We start from the raw sequence: 12163 nt of genomic DNA on the forward strand, positions 1-12163 counted from the left end.
ATTTGCATAAGGTATAACAGTCCACTGATGGGATATGTCGTCTAATAGCAACTCAGACCACAGTTTTTATTATATTTAGTTGTGGTTTATGAATCTTACTCAACATATTATTGTTATATCTGTTGTCTGATTTCAGCATCAGACGACAGTAATTTTATTATATATGTTACCGGAATAGAGATCACATAACGTCAATTTGTTATTTCTGTTGTCTGAAATCAAGTTCAGACAACATGTATTATTTGTTGTTTTTAGATGTGATATGTAAGTGGATCTCAGACAATGGTTTTGTGAACTCTTCTGTTGTATTTGGAAACTACAGTTATCTTAACTAAATTGACTTTTCATAATTGTTGCAAGTATTAACATTCATATCCCAAACAAATCTAAAATAAGACATCATCATATATCAATGCCATTTGTCTCTTACATCGCCAATCTAAAACATTTCCAAAAATACATATCTATATCAAGATATGATCAAATCCAACAATCCTAACCAAAAGTAACCTTAATCTAGCAAGTAATATTGTCTATCTTGTACAATCAAGGAGGTTACCAAAATAAGTCACCAACTACTAGATACGATAGTACTATTTACGCACAGCAACTAAGCCAGCAGTGTGGTCAAGGCAAGCTTCCTCTGTATGCCTTTATTATTATCTCCGTATACCAACATTGAAGACTCCTACATCTCTAATAGCCTTGGTATAGCTTCATATGCTCTCAAACTGCCTCCAGATTTTGCACAAGTATGGAAGAGAAGCTACCAGTAAAATTATTTCTGTCAAAATTCCTACACAGACAAAAGAACTCAATCAAATGAAATTGATGCGTCTTCTTAGGCAGTTAGGAATTGGAATTGGAATTTATACAAACCTAGGCATGCATACGAAAAGAATCTGTATAATTACTATTTTTCATACAACACTTACATGTCTTTTAAGTAAAAACCTTCAATTGCCTAAAGAAAAAATCAGGTAGATATAAGCGCATGCACAGCTTTGATTTAACACTTAACTTTATCGAAAAGCTAAGCCTTTCCATTCCTGCAGCGAAAAGACTGGAACAAAAGAAAATCATAGTGTTAGAATGTTTCCGTCATTACTCATATCAATCATAGAACTTCAGACCAGTAAAAAGAGCATAGAATAATGTCTATCAGCAAGAAGCAGAAATATGTAAAATGAAAATAAAATTATTAGAAAACCAAAGAGATCAGACCTGTGCCTCTCTTATGGGTTGAAAATAAAATTACCTTACTGCACAAATTCTTTTTTACTGCTGCACAAGACCTGTGATACAACAAAGTCCAATGAACATTTCAACAGTTCAATATCGACATTGAGCCGATTAAAATCTGCAAATACAAAAACAAAATTTATAAGAAACAAAAACATTATCATTATGTGTCATTTATAATATAATTACAGAAAATCCAATTAATTTCATACATTGTATGAGCCCTCTTTGGCTTATGTTTGTATTGAGTTGAAGAGTCATCAATAGATTGTATGTATATATACCTTGAAGACCTGGGCAATTTCACGAATAAGCCTCTAGAATGGCAACTTCCTGATCATGAAAATTATTTTGTTCTTTTATTTTGGATGATTATAGAAAAGGGATTAGATGTTCTTCTATGTTAAGAAGAATATAATACTAAATCAAGAAGAAAGCAAAAGGAATGTTGATAGATAATAAGCATTGCATTCAGATCAACAGTGTCAAAACTGAACTAATATATCCTTCTCCTTCTTCTCCACCTATAATTGAGCAAGTTAATTATATGCATGCTTGAAGATTAAGCAGGGAAGCAAATGCCCATGCTGTTGATACCATATATTTGTTGTGAGCAAACATGTTTTTGTCCTTGGACAAAAGCATAAATTAAAATCAACGAAATTTAACCTGCATTGTTTTGGTCTATCAATAGAAACAATTTATGACTCCCAAGGCCTGCATGTCTTTCCCTACTTCCATAGTTCCATATTTAATCCCGTTTGTTCGCTGCTGCATTATAATATCAATGTGCAGCTACTTGGATCTGACTCTCTGACCAAGAAAAACATGAACATGTTAAAACATTAAACAAATCGATGCAAATCTTGAATTTTAGTTGGTGTATATATATACTCCTAAATATCTCTTCTTCTTTTTTCACCAAACTTCTGTTTGTGGTAGTTATGGATTTCACTGCACAAACACAATTCATTGCCAAATAAACAATTACACCAACAAAGAAACCCATAATTGAAACCAAGACACTGGAAACTTAAACACAAACAATCAATCAACTCCCTATTACAAAATAACAATCATATTACCAATCAACATAAACAAAAGAATCGCAACCCCATATAACAAACACAACCCAGAATTGCAAATTCACAGCTACAAACCTTGGTGGCGAGCTGCTTAAGCACAGACAGACAGACAAATATGCTAAATGCTAAATGCTAAATGCTAGAATGACAATGAAATCCCACTGACAGACAGACAAGATAACCACAGTAGTAAAAATGCTAAATGCTGCATCACACTTCTAACTAAATAGACTCAAGAACCAATTATGAAACTTAAGACTACTAACATTGAGTCTACGATTCAACTTTCATTCAAACCAGAAGTTGAAAGATAAGCAATAAATATCCATAAAATCAAATGGTATTGAATCAAATTGTGTTCAGATCTAAATATGATGGCAGTGACATTCAAGCTTACCCAGAAAAGCAAAACTGTGTGATCTGTTAAAAGCACTATATTGCTTGGCTAAAAGATGGGACAAACACAAGAACATCTCAGAGAACTTGATTGTATAGAAATCTCCACGTTGATTGCAAATGTAATTTGACTAACTTCTATGAAAAAAGTTAACAAGAGAAAGTTCATAAAAGCTATCAAGTTAACAAGAGAAGGTACATAAAAGCTATCTGTGTCTAATTCAAATTTCCAATGCCAAATCCATATTAAGTATTGCAGCTGAAAATACTCAACTGCATTTTGGCTCTGCAAGCAAAGCTATTATCCTTGATTTTCGGGCTTTAATTCTAACAATATTGGCAAAGCTTCATCATGCCCCAATTGTCTATACTTACAAATCTCAATCATACAGCCACCGACATGAAATCCCTCAAGTAATAACAATGTAGCAAACACATTCCAGGCATATATAGGTAATACAATCATCTCCTAGCTATGTAGGTGTGGTAAAGGTGGTTATAGCCAACGAATGTAGCTACTTCAAATTTAAATATTTCAGTTATAAGCCATAATTAGAGCTAGGAGAAATGCCATGTTTCTGCATACGGTATGCGATGAAGGCTTGAAACATTCCTAGATGGCAGCAATAAGTAAATAGCTGTACTCACAGGGCGATCAACTTTGTCTGTAAATAAACCACACTTCTGTAACTAAAATGAACACCAAACTTTATGCAACAAACCAAACAAAAGAAAAGGAAACAGTTTAACAAAAGCAAAGCATTAACAAGCTCTATCAAGATTTATGTCCATCTATCTATATTGGCATATATAACCCTCCATATTTCAGATCCATAAACATTGACTTCCAACCAACCAACAAAAAACAAAAAAAAAAGCTGGATTCTTTACACACCCACATTTGAGTTCTGAATCTGGGCATCAAAATCCAATTCCATTCAACAAATGCAGAATCCTCTGGAGTTGTTTGCAATGAACGTTCGGAGAAACTTGATACCCACAAAGCATAACAATACAAACTTTAACCCACAAGAAAACCACCTCCTGCTATATTAGTTCTGAAATTTGAAGAATGATTTTGTCCAAAAAATTGTAGCTTTATTCCTACCACAGACAACAGTTCTTAAACCAAAATGAAATGCAGCTACAAAAATTGTAGCTTTATTCCTACAAAATTATCCTGCAAATTCAAAACCACAAATCAAAATAAATCAATTGAATTCAAGACAAGCCAATATTCAACACACTTAATTAAAATAGCAATGTCCAATATCTTCACAACCTTAACTAAAATTTGATACTTTCAGTATATGCAGGTATCAATCTTGCTAAACTAACAAAACTAAGACTAATATTGTGCAATTATCAACCTAAACATCAACATTAACCTAAACCCTTCAAACCCCTGTAGTAGTTCACAAAATTAATGGAGAACCAAAACGAATTGGAATGGGAGAGAGAGAGAACGAACCGGAGCGAAGGAGGAGGAGGAGTTGACGGAGAGGAGAGAGATCTCGTCGATCTTTGGCCAGAAAACGGGTAATCAAGATGGGTTTCAAAACAATGTAATCACAAACCCTGAAAACCTAGAAAGAAATCCAAATCAAAATTAGATCTTGAGCCCTATACAGACCCAAACTAAATCCACCCAAATCAGATCAAAATTCGCACAAAACCAAATTACAATCAAAGAGCAACACAATCGATGAGCATGAAAGAGGAGATGAGAGACAACTGGCGATAACCAAAGCTACGGAAACCAATGCCGTTGTAAATTGCCGAAGTGAATGCAATTGTTTTTAGTAGTGTATGGAGTCGCGACTGAGGGAGACTGATGGAGAGAGAACCCGTGGTGGAGAGACTGAAGGCGCGCGCGACGGAGAGAGACGAGGCTGAGAGACTCGACAAGGGTGAGAGGGTGAGCGGGATTTAGGCTAAGAGCAATGGGGAGTGAGAGAGAGGCTGAGAACGATGGCGAGTGAGAGAGAGGCTGAGAGCGACTTGGGAGGGAGAGTGACCTGATTTTTTTAGCTAAGGAGGGAACACTTTCAGATGGGCTAGGTTGTGAGTGTTTTCACTCAAATAAATGTAAATTAATTTTTTGTTTTTTTGTTTTTCAGACAACAGATCTCCTTATTAGTGTTGTCTGAAATCTCTTAAATTTACCAAATGACGATGTGTTGGCTGAGTAGAACTCATGTGTCGTGTGATTAACTTATTCTTGTAGTGTGTTATTTTCATTATGGAGAACAAGTCTGGAAATATGTCTATGAGTATTATCAACCAAGATGTCTACAAGTTAGACAAATTTGATGGAACAAATTTCACTCGATGGAAGGACAAGATGCGATTCATGCTTACTGTTCTAAATGTCCTATATGTATTGGATCCAAAGTTGCATCCCCTGCCTGAACCAAGTGATAAAGACACTGAACAAATAATTGCTGATCGAAAGAAACGCGAGGAAGATGAATTGGCTTGTAGAGGACACATCTTAGGTACCTTGACAGACCACTTGTATGATTTGTACACACACATCAAATCTCCAAGATAAATATGGGAAGCTCTTTAGCACAAATATACCACAGAGAAGAAAGGTACCGATAAATTTTTTATGTTTAAATATTATGAATTCACTATGTTTGACCATAAGCCCATCCTAGACCAAGTTCACGAGTTACTGGTATTGGTATCAAAGCTTCGTGAACTGAAAATAATTATTCCTGATACTATGATAGTTGGGGCTATTATGCATAAATTACCCCAAACATGGAATAATTATAGAAAGAAACTTTTGCACATGGTAGAAGATATGAGTTTGGAGAATCAGCAAAAGAGCATTCAAATTGAAGAAGAAACTAGAAATCGGGATAAGAGTTTTTCCTCTCAAGATTTCTCCAAAGTTCACAATGTGGAAGCAACAAAATATCAAAAGCACTTCAAAGTGAAAAATGACAAAGGGAAGTTCAAGAAAACCAACTACTCCAACAAGAAGTCGAATGAAAACAAGGATTGTTTCCATTGTGGAAAGAAAGGCCATTACATTCGTAACTGTAGACATAGAAAGTATAGTGAGCAATATGCCAAAAAGACAAACGGTGCAAACATGGTGGAAGATACTGAAAGCGATATTGTGGCAATGATATCCACCATGAATATAGGCATGCTTACTGAACTCAACCTGGCATCAACAATAAATTCCTCTGATTGGTGGTATGATTCTGGAGCTATCGTTCATGTGTGCAATGACAAAGCACAATTCAAGAAATATGAAGTGACAACAACTAATCAAGAGATCTTAATGGAAAATCATAATTCTGCCAAAGTCTTAGGAAAAGGAATTGTTGAACTACAGTTCACTTTAGGAAAGAAAGTGACTTTAATGAATGTTCTGCATGTTCCAGAAATAAGAAAGAATCTTGTGTCTGCAAATCTCATTTGTAAAAGCAGTATAAAAACCGTGCTAGAATCTGACAAAGTAATAATGTCTAAGAATGAGATGTTTGTTGGGAAGGGTTATTCTTGTGATGGGATGTACAAACTTAGTATTATTAATAATAAAGTGAATTCTTCTGTTTATATCGTATTCTTCTCATCTATGGCATTTACGTTTAGCACATATAAATTATAAATCTTTGAAATACATGCAAACACATGGTTTGATTAGTTGCAACAATGATATTAGCAATAAATGTAAAATCTGCATTCAAGCAAAGATGACTAAGAAACCTTTTCCAATGACTGAAAGAAATGTTAATTTACTAGATTTGATACATTCAGATATCTGTGAGTTTAATGGTGTTTTGACTAGAGGAGGAAAAAGATATTTCATGACATTCATTGATGATTGCTCTAGATTCACTTATGTATATCTTTTGTCTAGTAAAGATGAAGCATTTGCATGTTTTAAACGTTACAAGGTTGAAGTAGAAAATCAAATAGGTAAGAAAATTAAATGTCTTCGTAGTGATAGAGGGGGTGAATATTTTTCAAATGAATTTGATTTTTTCTGTGAAGAGCATGGGATTGTACATCAGAAAACAGCACCATACACTCCACAACCGATGCCATCCATTACTTTGTACTGCGATAGTGAGTCTACATTGTCTAGAGCATATAGTAATTAGGTATACAATGGAAAGTCTAGACATATTAGCTTGAGACATGAGTATGTCCAACAATTGATAACAGATGGAATTATCAATATTACCTATGTTAAGTCGAATAATAATTTGGCGGATCCGTTTACAAAAGCACTCTCGAGAGATTTAGTAGTTAAAACATCTAGTGGAATGGGGCTAAAACCTTTACCTAATTAAGTCACCAGTAATGGTAACCGAACTTTCTCTAGAACATCACTAGTTAAAAGTTTAATGGGTAATAACAAGTTAATGTATGTGATTGTAGAAGCACTGAAAATTAATTACAGAGCCTGTTCCAGGATTATCAGTGCAAAACTGCTACGTTGAGGAGGATGAGATAATTTCTCTTAATGAGGTTCATAGTTTATGTCTATAGTAGCAGGGACATGAGATGAAACCTCACCTAGATGAACATAAGAAGTGGTGCCGCTTCTACCAAGAGTTGGGTTTTATCTTGTAAATGTTCATGAAACCGGGATGAAGCACAAGGCCATAATAGTGCTTAATTGGTGTAGAATTTGCTTTAAGGAAATTTAATATGATCATGTGTGTGGTAAATCCGGTATTAACATAAGAGGACTTGGTTTAAGTTGCGACCACCAAGGTTTTCGTTCATACTTTGACTTACTTACACTAATTGAAGGTTTAATTCGAAAGACACCTTTCTTGTATGCGTGATCTTATATGTATGACTATAAGAAGAGTTGAACTGAGAGAATTATGTCAATTTCAAATTTTATATATATTTTGAAATTGGGGAGGATTGTTGGAAATTTCAGTTATATATATAAAATATATTACATAATTAATTGAAGAGGTATGATGGTTGACAATATATATAATCAGATTTATGATTATGATTATAGAGAAAAGACAAGATAAAATTATGAAGAGGTACATACTTTATGTTGAACAATTATGTTTAAATTGAAAGGGTGTCTTTGTCACCTCTTGATCTCTATATAAAGAGCAGTACATGCCACCAGTTTTCATCATCAAATCATTCTGCAATTGACTCCTCTCTTCTCCCTCTTCTTCTCTTATAATCATACAATTTCCTTCTAGTAGTCTCTAAGGGAATTCCTCGATTTTGCTTATCGCAGATTCCAAACTTTATTGTATCCTGGAAGTGATTTTCCAAGAACCCTTTAGCAAATTCATTGAGTGGGGGCAAATAACACTTTAAGGAAACGACTCAAGTCGTACCTCAAAGTTTTTCTTCTATTTTCCCTTTCTCCATTTTTCTATATCCATAAATATATCTCCCTTAAATATTCTATTTTCTATATACCCCAACACATCGACCATAGGGTTGACAGTTTCTTCTTGGGGTTTATATCAGCATCATACTTTGTCAGAAGAAAAATTAAACCACCCACATTAGCCAAAGCATAGTAATACAGGAAAAGCAAGTCATTCGCAGAATGAGATCTAATAGGCATCATGGGATAATCCCAGGATAAAAAAGCATAACTATACATATTTTTCTGGTTAGAGCAATATGTATAGTTATAACCAACAGTTCAAATATACTTCACCTGTGTTACAAGGAAGAGTAATGTAGCTGTAGAGGACTTGGGTGGTCACCCTGAGAAATTAAAAGGGATTTAGGGTCACTAATGCGAACAAGGCATGCTCAATAATCTATAACATAATTATCATCTTTCTTTAAATAACTTTAAAGTGATTAGAATGCAAAGTTTTCGGTACTCTTACGCTAAGAAAACTCTTGTAACAATGATCACGGTGTGCTTGCGGTAGCACAATTTTACTTCGAATTGGGCCTAAGAAAAACCACAAGGATGCTCTATCATAAGCTATGTAAAATTTTAAATATTGAACTTCACCAAAATCTGGAGGATGGGAAAGAAAAACTTACTGGAACCCAAACGAAGAAGGCGAGCTCAAATGCATTCCACAAGGTCCAAAACAGTAATGTTAGTAATGTATTTAAGTTTGGTTCCTAGGAGCAGAACGACCTAGAAAAGAAAAGTTAATGACTATCTGGAAACATAGGTATCTATATATGCTCGTCTAATTAAACATACAACAATGTACTTACCAAAATGAACTAGGATTTCAAATAATGCTATAATCTACTTCATTTCCTTTACCTCCTGTGTCGTTTGTGATTATATTAGGCAAGCTGATATAGTTCACAATTCCACCACTCCTATATACCTAAAGCACCAAAGAACAAAACCCATATAGCCAAATTACACCATTTCTAGAACAATCCTCATTTTCACCTAATCCCCATTTACTGATATACTAAAAGTATCGACAGTTGCAGAAACATGCATATACATATTGAGCCCGGGAGTAATAAAGTAAAAAGCTTTAAACAAATCAACAAATACTAAAAGTATCGGCAGTTGCAGAAACATGCATATACATATTGAGCCCGGGAGTAATAAAGTAAAAAGCTTTAAACAAATCAACAAATAATAGAGACTGTTTGGGTGAGTGATAGAGAGATCAGGTTGTGGTACTTGGCGAGCTTAGCCATGGTGGTGCTCTCTCCTCCAGGGATTATGAGTGAGGCCACGGTTTCAAGCTGCTCTGCTTTCTTTATCTCCAAGCTCTTCACTCCCAGCCTTCTCAGCACTGCAACACAGAACGGAGAGTTTCAATAAACATTTAGAGCAAAACCCAAAAGACATATATATGGTCAGAGAGTAATAAGAAAGGCATGCCTGCTATGTGTTCGTTTTTCCCCACTACAAAAAAATCAAAATCCAAAATAGACCCACAAATCACAGATCTGAAACTGATAAAAAGAAACTAACTTTAAGCTCAAAGACCCGAGTTGGAATCATGGGTCCAATCCAAATCTCACAAAAGTAACAATCTTGATGAATTTCAACACTCACCTTGATAGTATCGATGGGTTGGATGACGGAGGTAGCAAGCATACCAGAGACTCCGCCATTGATGAAGGGCGCGACGCACAACTCGTCGTTCACGACAATGGCATCATGGAGGGGGTCGGAGGCTCTAGGGACAGCGGCTAGGTTGGAGGTTTGGGGAGAGACAACGGGAAGACCATATAGGAGAAAGCCACCGTCACATTATGATCTGCATAGAGCATATAGATATGGCAAAAAGAAAAGGCTATAGACAGATTAGGAAGAAGAGAGAGTTATCCATCTATGGTGAGATTTGTTTCTCTCAGAGCTGAAGAATCAGAGCTCCAATGTGTTCGACGAGGAAGAGATGCACAGAGAAACTGAGAGAGAGAGAGGGGTCAAAGTGCGACTATGTGTTGGAAAAAAAAAAGGTGGGAAGTTCAACTTTTGACCAAAAAAATTAGGCAGGGCGAGCAAACTATTGCTTCTATTTTTTTAAGTCATCCTCATAAGCTTATTAGGACTCTGTGAAAAAAAAGTGTCTTTATATGTGGTTTTTGCAGTAGTGCCTTAGCAAAATATTGTGCAAAAATTTAGCTAAGTCAAGATGCTCGTGGGTCATTGGTATGACTACTTGTAGTAGTATCAGAGGTGTTCGGTATTCCAAGGGTGGGTCGTTGTGACGCAGTCCTTGTCCCTTAAGTAGAAAGTGCCGGGGCTGACGACTTCTATTATTTTATATGGTCCTTCCCAAGTGGGACGGAGTGTTGTTGGTAGTGGAATGACTTCCTTCATTACCCAGTCCCGCAGTTGGAGGTTCCGGGTTTTAACTTTGGCGTTGTAGAAATGCGACACCCGCTGCTTGTTTTGCAAATTGTGCAAGTAGGCCCTGTGGCATTTTTCTTTAAGGAGATCCTTGTCGAGGTTGATGCCCTCGACATTGGTCTCGGAGTAGTGGCCCTCGACCCTAGCTGTAGGTTGGGTGACTTCAATGGGTAGGACGGCCTCGGTACCGAACATTATGCAGAACGGCGTTTCACCGTTGTCAGGGTTGTCCTGATGGCCCACAGGACCTTTGGGAGCTTCTCCGCCCTTAAACCCTTGGCATTATCGAGTTTCTTTTTTAGCAGCTTCTTGATTATCTTGTTTGCTACTTCAACATGTCCGTTGGTTTGGGGGTGCGCCACAGATGCAAAGCTCGTCTTGGTGCCCAGATTAGAGGTAAAAGATATGATCTCCTTGTTATTAAACTGTGCTCCATTGTCCGTGATGATGGTATGGGGCACGCCGTACCAGCAATAGAAGTTCTTCCAGAGGAAGTGGGTTACTTTGGCGGTAGTTATTGGTGTCAGCGGTTCTACTTCTATCCATTTGCTGTTGTAATTGATGGCAACGATGATGTACTTGAATTGGCCCTAGCGGTTGGTAACTTGCTAACTAGGTTGAGGCCTCAAGTGGAATGAATCCATAAGCCGATGATTATCGAGAGGGGCTCTGCCGGGGCATGAGGGAGGTCAGCGTATTGCTGACACTTGTGGCAGGGGTTGGATACTTCTCTGGCGTTGTCGCTGAGCCTGGGCCAAAAGTACCCTTGCCGCATAGTGTGATTGGCCAAAGATCTAATGCCTGAGTGATTTCCACATTCCCCAGCGTGTATCATTACCAGAACAAACTTTCCTTCTTCTAGGGTTAGGCATCAGAGATTGGGATGGGTGAACCCTTGGCGGTAAAGCTTGCCGTTCTGCATGTTAGAGCGGGTTACTCTCCGCTTAAGTTGTTGTGCTTCGACCTTGTTGGCTGGCAGCGTTCCATTGCGCTTGTATTCAATTATCTCATCCATCCAAGTAGGATTGACCTCAATGTTGAATATTTCCACTAGGGTTTTGGTGATGCTTGGCTTGTCAAGGCATTCCACCCTTGTGTCCGCCGGACTTTGGAGTGGTTAAATTGTTGCCAATCTTGCCAGAGAATCTGCCTTAGCGTTCTTTCCGCTAGATATAGGTAGAGTACCTCACCTTGTAAGGGAATGGAGAAGAGTGGGATTGTCGCTAAATATTCCTTCAAACTTTGGAACGCCACCTCACAATCCGGGGTCCAGTCAATTTCCTTCTTGTGGGTCCTCTTCATGGCTTTGAATAATGGGAGACATCTACCGGTGAGTTTGTAGATGAACCGAGAAAGGGCGGTTAGCTTGCCCTGGAGGCTCTGAACGTGCACCTTCCACAGCGGAGATTTCATGTTGAGGATGGCTTGCACCTTGTCAGGGTTAGCCTCTATGCCTCGTTCACTAACGATGTAGCCCAAAAATTTGCTAGCGGTGATGCCGAAAAAACATTTTTCGGGGTTGAGCTGCATACCATAGGCCAAGAGAATGGCGAATATGATGCGGAGGTTTGCCACGTGTCCGCTGGCCTTTATGCTCTTGACTAACATGTCGTCCATGTAGACC

At 37.3% G+C, this 12163-nt stretch overlaps 1 long non-coding RNA gene across 9 annotated transcripts; it reads right to left on the minus strand.

The window, feature by feature from the left end:
• Positions 1–368: 368 nt before the first annotated feature.
• LOC112167498 lies at positions 369–4779 on the minus strand. Of its 9 annotated transcripts, none has more exons than XR_002923810.2 (8): positions 4195–4779; positions 3832–3903; positions 3623–3712; positions 1912–2055; positions 1455–1575; positions 1259–1360; positions 936–1063; positions 369–796 (listed from the first exon to the last, which is right to left on the minus strand). It is a non-coding gene; the product is annotated as an uncharacterized LOC112167498 (long non-coding RNA). The 9 variants fall into 9 exon arrangements; XR_002923808.2 differs by having other exon boundaries at positions 3619–3712; XR_005799169.1 differs by lacking the exons at positions 3623–3712; positions 3832–3903 and having other exon boundaries at positions 4195–4309; positions 4408–4779.
• Between the last annotated feature and the right edge of the window lie 7384 nt (positions 4780–12163).

Source organism: Rosa chinensis, chromosome 5 (assembly GCF_002994745.2).
Source record: "Rosa chinensis cultivar Old Blush chromosome 5, RchiOBHm-V2, whole genome shotgun sequence".
In the NCBI taxonomy this organism is placed as follows: Eukaryota; Viridiplantae; Streptophyta; class Magnoliopsida; order Rosales; family Rosaceae; genus Rosa; species Rosa chinensis.